The sequence below is a fragment of the Dama dama genome, chromosome 5 (genome assembly GCF_033118175.1).
Source record: "Dama dama isolate Ldn47 chromosome 5, ASM3311817v1, whole genome shotgun sequence".
Taxonomy (NCBI): Eukaryota; Metazoa; Chordata; class Mammalia; order Artiodactyla; family Cervidae; genus Dama; species Dama dama.
This window is the reverse complement of record NC_083685.1, coordinates 112,026,768-112,035,946: the sequence shown is the minus strand read 5'-3', so window position 1 is coordinate 112,035,946 and position 9,179 is coordinate 112,026,768. Positions and strand designations below refer to the sequence as shown.

Here is a 9,179-nt window from a genome sequence, read left to right as displayed (position 1 = left end):
AGTCACCCATGTTCTTTTAGCTGTCCCCAGAAACCCATTTCGGGCGTTGGGCCCCTAGAGGATCTGGCGACACCTGGGGACTGTCTAACTGGCTGATTCCCACGTGGTAAGTGCTCCCAATCTTGCCCCCACGTGGTGCCAAGGGCCGGGAAGAGGGAGAGCAGGCAGGAGGGAGCCGCATCAGGGGCATTTAAAGTGTCTTGACGTCACGCACTGCCAGGAACTCAGCTGAGTTTTCAGCAGGACATTCCAGTCATCTTCCCTCCCTCCCCCCGGGCTCCTCTGGCCAGGGCCTCGGTTCTTCCCCAGTTGTTGCGGAGGGAGGAGCCCTAAGAGCCGGAACAGCCAGAACAGGGGCGTTCCCAGCCTTGTATTGGCTCCGCCCTTTCTCCCAGAGGCTCTCTTCATTGGCTAGTGGGTGGGGCTTCGGATGTAGAGTATGCTCAGCAGGGCCTCTGGGTGGCCGAGAAAACTGGTCATGTCATGAATTATGCATGAGCGGCGTGCCTAGACCAAGCGGGGGCTGGGCGAGGATTGGCTGGAGGGGCTGTAATTCAGCGGTTTCCGGAGCTGCGGCGGCGTAGACGGGGAGGGGGAGCCTGGGGTTCCGACGTCGCCGCTGAGGGAGAGAGCCCGAACCGGATCCCTGACGAGCACCCCAGTTCCGCGCTCTCCCCACTTCTGCCAAGGGAGACTCCGCGGCCTGAGGGAACCCCGCGGCCCGCACCCAGGCGCAAGCGCAGCCCCGGCCAGTCGGGCCTCAGCCCGAGCAGCAGGTGAAGGGGGTTAAGGGTGGGGCTGCCCCCCGACGGCCTCCAGGCCTGGGCATCCCGGGGGAGGAGGAGCGCGCTGGGAGCTTCTGGGGGTGTTTGGGGGAATAGTGAATGGAAACTTCAGTGGGGCCGGGGGGATACGAGGAGACACGGAGGGTCGCTCTGAAGGGACAGTTCCCCGGGATGACAGGAGCCGACCTCTGAAGGGACGGGGTGCGCTGGGAGGAAGTTTAGTTCTTTGGGAAAAGGGGAGACGCAGAGGAAGAGAGAGAATGGACTGGAGGGGAAGGACCGTAGGGCGAGGGTACTCTGGGGTGGGGGGCAGGAGCGAGGGACAGCCCCCCGACTTCCTGCTCCCTGGGGCTCTGGGGACGTTCCGGCCACAGGAGCGACTGTCACGCCGGCGGAGATCACGGAGGGGGGTGGTTGGCAAGCGCCTCCTCCCCGCCCCCCGGCGGGGCCCGGCGTCTCCCGGCTGAGCCACTTCCTCCGCCTTGCCCTGTTCCTGCTCCTTTAGGAGCCAGCTGTGCCCCCTTGGAGGAGGTAGGAATAGGTGTCTTCCCTTTACAGCCTTGCGGGCTGTTTGGTTATGGGTAGGATTATTGCATAAGAATCAAGTTTCCTGTAGGGAAATTGACAGTCTTGTACTCTTTCTAAACTCCCTCCAGCCTTTTTCTGGGGTAAAGTCGTGTTTCCCTTCTCCCTCTTCTAAAAAAAAATAAATAAAACCCTCATCAAGTCAGCTCTAAAGAGAAATAAACCTTTTTCCTCCTTGACATTGTTCTTTTATAACCACCTGGTAAACTTGGCCAGAAGATAAATAATTGAGCCCTTGCGTTTACTGGATTGTGGTGTTGCTTAATTGCATAGGACAGAATGAACCAATCGAGAGTGGGAGTTTTCTGTCTCAGAGCCAAGATCTTGTGTAAATGCAGAGGAGAGGGAAACAAAGACAGGCTGGCCTTGGCAAAGCCGTTTGTGCAAACTTTACCTGTGTTTGGGGGTGTGGTTGCACTTCAGTTAGCTTAATTCAAACCGTCACCTGAGTGGTTTTTTCCATGTTTAGTCCACATCTTTCTGTGTTATATCAAGTGAATGCATGGTATTGACACACTTATTCTTATTAAAAATGTATATAACATGTCCCTGCTGGTTGGTTAAGTAAATAAAGGGCATATTTATTCTGTGTGTGGGTTGTAATTTTTTGGCTGGCTGAGCTGATACAGCATTGGTTTGAATAAATCAGAACTGTAAATTATCTCAATCTTTTATATGTGGATTTAGACTGTTAAGACTTGATTTAGCCAGTTTTATGTTTTATATTAAATATGTCTGTATTCCCTGAGTCAACACATTTATTTCTGTGTTACATGTGCCAGGCTGAGCTACTAGTAGAATTTTTGCAGTGACATTTGCACAGTGGGATGAAGGAAAGAAGTCTTTAATTCAGAAAAAATAAAGAAATTGTAGATGCTAGAGGCTTTTTAAAAAAATTTATGGGTGCATAGGGTCTTAGTTGTGGTGCATGGGTTCAGTTGCCCCGAGGCATGTGGGATCATAGTTCCCCCACCAGGGATTGAACCTGACTCCCCTGCATTGAAAGCGCAGATTCTTAACCACTGGACCATGAGGGGAGTCCCTGAGGCTTGATCTTAATCTCTATATTTGCTAGCGTATCTACCACAAAGAACCACTAGACAATTCATAAATCTTCTATCTTTATATGTAGTTCTTTTGGGAAGAATAGCCATCTAGAAATATCCATAATTATAACGACCCACAAAGGGTAGATAGTTCATGTAACCTTAACTCTGTTTTGAAGATAAGGAAATTGAGGTGTAAGGAACAAGACACTTGCCCGGGCAGCAACATACCATAGTGGTGGAGCTTATACCTTCTGTATATTTTGTTTGCTTTTGACTGTCTATGCTTAAGTATTAGGTCTTAATTTAGAGTGACTGTAGGCCCTACTGGGAAAAGTGTCAATGAAATTCTAACATATACCTGGACAATGAAATACTGCCAATATCCTATAAGACTCCAAGGGAGATACTTAAACAGGTGAGTCCCATTTAGGTTATTACAGAATATAGAGCAGCATTACCTGTGCTATATAATAGGTCCTTTTTGATTATCTGTTGTGAGATAGCAGTGTATACATGTCAGTCCCAAACTCAATCTCCTTCCCCCCAGGTAACTAACTTTTTAGTCTGCATAATTTACCATCAGAATTTAGCTATTTGCTAATGGAAAGAGAGATTTACTGAGGCAGGTTTGTAGGTGAAGGACAGTCATGACCTAAATGTCATTTAAACCAAAGTGTCTTGTGGCTTGATCAGTGGTCATTTGTATCTCCAGAAGGTTGCTGTCTCCTCCTGCCTCTGCACGTCATGACTTTCAGATGGTGAGATGGGGCAGAGGTGGTGGCCATCATTCCAGAGGCCGAGTCCTGCACCTTTTAACCTTATGGCTTTCTCAGAGGTGATGTACAGATCAACAAATATTTGTTTTTTACACCTTTGTGAAAGTTGCTCTGGGGAACAAGATATCTTGTTCTCAGACCTTGTTGTCTACTGCAACAACTTCATAAATTTCTTATCCATGTAATGCAACTTGATTTCCTCAAAGAGATGGTGAGACTTTAAGCCCATGCTGTCCAGAAAGGTAGCTATTATATGTTTAAAAACATATAGCACAGATATAGAACATTTCCATTGTCATAAAGTGGAATGCTTTGCTGTTGGACAGTGCTTCACTAATCGCTACAGGTCTTCAGAAGGAGGAGAGGTTGTGAGTCTTGCAGTTAGTTGGTCTGAAGTCTTCTTGCCAGAGGAGAGATTTGATCTGAGAGACACATAATGGTTTGCATTTGACTGATGTAAAGAATTCGGGGCTAGGAGCTATGGTGATATGGCACAAACCCAATTCTAGTAGATTAGCAAAGTAAATAGAGAAGGAGTAAGAGGTCTTGAATGCAAGGTCAAGGAGTTTAAAGATTTTTGAAGCCGAATATTGATGTTTAATTATGGAGTGCCTAATTTGTATAAAGTAAATGGATATGTGTGACCTCTGCCCCAGGGGAGTTGTCATTGACCATATAAACTGGACCAGCACCCAAAAAGAGGGGTCCTGCCTTTGCAGATTTGTGTGGCTAAGTGCAGAAGTGGGTTTGTTTTTTTTTTTTTAAATGAGGATTTTTAACTGGCTACCCATGTCCACTCACATTTTCTGTCTTCCATATTTAAAAAATTTTTACCTTTACTTTTGGGTCATGTGTGACAACCAGCCAAAGAACACTTGAAGGACATCTCCAGATCCTGGAGAACTCCTGGTGTCCTGGAGCAGCCTTGGTGAGGTCCAGCAGAATGACATCCTGGGCTACCTCAATCTGTGTTGGTTATGGTGAAAAAAATTAATATTGTGGTTACACACTGGTTGCAAGGAACCTTGGGTTACAGTGGGGCCCTTTTGTCAGGATGATTTTATGGTACTTTGGTAGTGAGTTGTTTGAAATATCTCCAGTTTTTGAAAGGAATAGCATATGCAAGAAAGAATTTCTATTATGTTCAGTTTTCCTATATCGTATTATTAATATCACAACTCTTAGTTCAGATCAACAAGCATGTTATGTAATGAGAGTCAGTTATCATGCTAGGCAGGATCCAAGGATAATGCAATATGGTCCCTGTTTCACGGAACCGGAAGTGGTATTACAGGGGCCTGGTATGTGCTTCGTCAGTAGGGACTTAGGATTGGGAAGATGACAGCACAGTGGTTCAAAGGTCAGACTCTGGAGTCCAACACATTCTGGGATTGGATCCTATATCTGCCACTTCTTAGTCAGAATCTGAACCTCAGTTTTCTTATCTATGAAAGGAGAGGCTAACAGTGTATATCTCTTAGTGCTATTGAAGACTCCAGGAGATGATGCTGGTAAAATAATTAGCATAGTGCCTGGTGTACGGTAAGAACTCGCTAAATCTAAGTTTTTATTAAATGTCTATGAAAAGATTAATTCTTTTTAGGGATGAGAGAGAAAGGCTTTATTATAGAAGGGTATTCTCATGGGAACACCTGATTAGGGTTTTATAGGATGAATAGGAATTCTCCCAACAAAGTTGAGTTGATGAATAGCTGTATTCAAGGCTGAGGGAACATGAGCATGTGGAGGCTTAAACAGCGTAGTGTGTTCAGGGAGCTATAAGTGGAAGTTCTTAATTTAGGAGAACTGAGGAGAAAGGAAGCTGACTCTTAGCCCTTCTGTTAATAATTTGGTTCAGATGTCATTAAGTTGTTTTTTTCCTGTTTATAAAAGGAATGCATGCTATTGTAAAGAAATTTAAATTTGTAGAAATATAAACTATGTATATTTTTTTTATATGTGTCTTGTTAGTTTGGTGTCTGTTTCTCCAGCTGTTTTGCAGCTTCTACTTACTGATTTATCTTGGACATATTTATTGCAAATTCCTTTCTGATAGCCTAATAAAAAAGTAATAAGAAAGGCAGACCTGCCCCCAAAGTAAAGTTTACATTGTCTGGTTTCCTTTCTGCTAAAACCTCCCCCGTCCACCCATAAGAATAAATGACTTTCCTAATCACTGAACTTTTCCCTGACCTTTGGCTTTTTAACTATATCAAACAACGAGCTTTCCTAAGGTAACTGTTACTGTAGTGTCGAAATGGTTGGGTGAGGTGAGTTGAGGATTTCATGATCCACAGTTGTGATAGGAGTCAAAAGAACGGCAATGAGGACGGACTTCCTGGGCTTTCATTCCAGATCCAACACCTCTTAGATCTTGGGTCAGTTGCTTTAACTTCTCTGGGTTTTTCACTTTCTCTGTCCAGAAAGTGCAGATACCAGATCCAATTGTAAGGGATTTGTGAGGATTGAGCAAGATAACGTATATGAAGTACTTTGCACAGAACCTGGGAGATAGCTAAAAGTGGAGTGCTAATAATTGCTATTATTAAAAATCACAGTGCTCGCTTCGGCAGCACATATACTAAAATTGGAACGATACAGAGAAGATTAGCATGGCCCCTGCGCAAGGATGACACGCAAATTCGTGAAGCGTTCCATAAAAAAAAAAAATAAAAAAAATAAAAATCACAGTATCTAACTATAAAATCACACCAGTTATAATTCGCGGTAGCATTTCATGACCTAAAGGAAAGAAGGAGTAATCAGGAGCTTCTAACCTAATAGGAAAAAAACTAAATGAATAGGGAGCAGGGGGATTTACACTGTGGTGGAGGAGATGGAGGCTATCACGCAAAAGGAACAGGGCGCGTTTACACGGATGCCCTTCTTAGACATATGTCTGTCTACATCTTCTGATGGTGGCCCATTTATTTGAAGTAATATCCAACACATTAGATTTTTATGGCCACTTAGGAATATAAACAGTCCCTTGGAGTTCTTCTTGATACAAAAAGTACAGATAATATGAAAGGTTTGAGGGGTGGGGGACTCAGGCAAGGAAGGTGGGCCAGCACGCAGCTTGGGGGTGAGGCCATAGCTTGGGGGTGAGGCTGCACCCTAATTAGAGTGAATAATCCTATCAGGCCAGGAGGGGATTTGTTCTTTCACAGCTGTGCTGTGTGAGTGCGTGTGTTTTCATTGGAGGAGTCAAGCTTTACTTTTCCTGTCCTGTAACTTTCCTTTGCAAATGAAAACTCAAAACAGCCTTGTGGTTTAAGAAGAGCCACTCAGCAACTCCATGAAACAGATTCTCTTGCACCAGCTCTCTGGTTTGGGGTCAGAGAAGGCCGAAGAGAAAAGGCCTGCTGCTGTTTCTTGGCCAAATGTGGGGCGGGAGGAAGCCAGCGGAGTTTGAAAGAGAAAGTAAACCTTCTGGTAAATAAATGGCTTCCCTATTGTGGAGGAGGAGTGCAAATTATTAGGGGGATGTTTGGGTAGTTTTTGTAGAAGCCATTTCTGAAAACTGATTGAGATGATTGAGGGTGAGCCCGATTTAGGGAAATCCTGCCTGGCCTGCTGTGAACCACTGTTATTCCCACTTTGTTGATTGATTTTATTAGTTTGTGGCAGCCTGACCTCCCGTTCTTGTTAGGAGAATTGGAGGATCTGAGTGTGACTTTGATCACCTGTTTAGGTAAAAGCTTCCTGAAATGCTTGTTTTTTGCTTCTTTTCTAATGTTCATTTTGTTTTTACTTTTAAGCGAACACTTTTTCTGACAGAAGCTAAAATCATGAGACTTTCCCTTTGTTCTTTCCTCCCCCTTCCACCTCCAGTCCACCTAAATGTCATCCTCAAAACCTCAAAACCCAGATGTTAGCTGTGTAATTACCTCTCCTCTAAACCAAGCAAAGTGCAATCTTGCGTTGAGTTGGCATTAAAAACGTCAGCCTTTGAATTTCGTTCTACTTGTGGTTTAGATACAGTAAATATTTAATCTCAGACTGACTTTGCCTGACAAATCAGTCTTGTATTTGGGCCTCTTTTTATCAATAGGTTTAGAGAAAGCAAATTTATTGAAACATTAACCAAAATAAAATGTAATTAGAGTGGTCACTGTCTTATGCATTGGGGCAGGTGGAATAATCAAAGCCAAATCTCAATATTTATTCTTTTTTATTACCTCATATTTAATTTGAACAAATGCATATATATCAATATTCATCCTTAATTCCGTGTGTTATTACCCTCTCCATTCGAGTACATAAATAAGTAGATAGAAGCACCTGGGACGCTTTAGGGTCCTAATTACTGTGTTGAAGAATCCTGGATTCATGGAGCCATCTAAGATTCCTGTTTCTCAAAAGTACTGTACTGCTGTGGTGCTGGATGTTAATAGGGTGGGAGTGGCAAGGGGAGGCTGTCGCTATAGGGGGAAAAGGGGTGGGGGATATGTGAACTCTGTACTTGCCACTTAATTTGAACCTAAAATTGCTCGTAAAAGTCATTTATTAATTTAAAAACAATCCTGCAGAAATGACTGTGTCCTGGGTCAGAAGTACCCTCTATACAGCTGTGTGATTCCAATGACTTCTACCACTGAGTTCCCTAAACTTGGCAGAGAGAGTGGCTTTCTTTTACCATTATCTCCCAGGTGGGAGAATGGAGAATGCAACTAGAAGTGGGGCATCCTGAAAACCCGTACAGTCTCTGGATGAACCTGCTTCCCCTTTCCTTAGGAGAGATGAATGCTAGTCTGAACCACAGATTTTCAGCAAGAATGTATCAGTTTTGTTTTTCAGTTCCAGACTAGTTTTCTTATTTTAGGGGGGAGGGGGGTTTAATCAGTACAGTAAATGGAAAGTCTCCCCTTCACCTTATCCTCTGAACTCTCTCTCCCAAGGACAGTTAGGTACCTATTTCTTACTTTATCTTTCCCGAATGATCATGTGTGATATACAGGCAAACATGTTATTCGCTCTTTCTTTTTTTCTTCCTTCCACAGACAGTAGCAAATTATACCTGTAACTCAGTATCTTTTTGAAGACACTTTGTTTATCTTAGGAAATACTCCATGTGAATATGTTTATATCTGCCACTATCTGTATAGTGTGGACTTAGGGTGGGATGAAATATTCAGTTTTGTGATCTCACATAGAAGAACTTGGAGAAGGAAAAAAATTACAATTTATTTATTTTTAAATCATTTTAAAATCATCATAGTCTTCTAGGCTACGGATGTCATAATTCATCTAATGGTAGGCAGAGATTGCAGAATCTAAAGACAAAATGATGTTGTGGTAAGTATCATCATGTTTGTCTTTAGACACAGATGTCTGTCTTGTGCCTGTATACTTTTAATGGGCTTCCCTGGTGGCTCAGCTGGTAAAGAGTCCATCTGCAATGCGAGAGACCTGGGTTCAATCCCTAGGTTGGGAAGATCCCTTGGAGAAGAGAAAGGCTACCCACTCTAGTATTATGGTCAGGAGAATTCCATGGGCTGTATAGTCCATGGGGTAGCGAAGAGTTGGACACAACTGAACGACTTTCACTTTCGCTTTCATAATTTTAATGTTTTAATCATAACATGCATACTGTTTATTTATTTATTTTTTTGGTTGCGCCAAGTGACTTGCAGGATCTTAGTTCCCCAAGCAGGAATCGAACCAGCGCCCTCAGCAGTGAAAGCATGGAGTCATAACCACTGGGCAGACAGGAAACTCTCCTATACATACTGTTTAGAAATGTAGCTTTTCAGTTGACAGAGTGAACATTTTCCCCTTTAAACATAAACTTTGTTTTGTTTCTGGCTGCATTGTGTGGCTTGCAGCATCTCAGTTCCCCTGACCAGGGGTTGAATCCAGATCATGGAAATCCTGACCACTGGATTAGGAATCCTGATCACTGGAATCCTAACCATTAGGCTACCAGGGAACTCCCAAAACATAAACTTTAATTCTGGGGAGAAGTCTAGCTACATCATTGA

General features: G+C 43.5%; 1 protein-coding gene and 1 non-coding gene across 3 annotated transcripts in view; both read left to right on the top strand.

The window, feature by feature from the left end:
- Positions 1–540: 540 nt before the first annotated feature.
- Positions 541–9,179, top strand: part of STAT3 (signal transducer and activator of transcription 3) — a 71,372-nt gene continuing 62,733 nt past the window's right edge. Inside the window, exons 1-2 of one of the 2 annotated variants that reach the window (XM_061144042.1) lie at positions 541–776; positions 3,132–3,254. The gene's annotated coding sequence lies outside the window, so the exon portion shown is untranslated. The remainder of the gene's footprint in view (positions 777–3,131; positions 3,255–9,179) is intronic. The other variant, XM_061144041.1, reaches the window with a different exon arrangement.
- Positions 5,753–5,859, top strand: LOC133058068 (U6 spliceosomal RNA). The gene has a single exon (XR_009693192.1). It is a non-coding gene; the product is annotated as a U6 spliceosomal RNA (small nuclear RNA).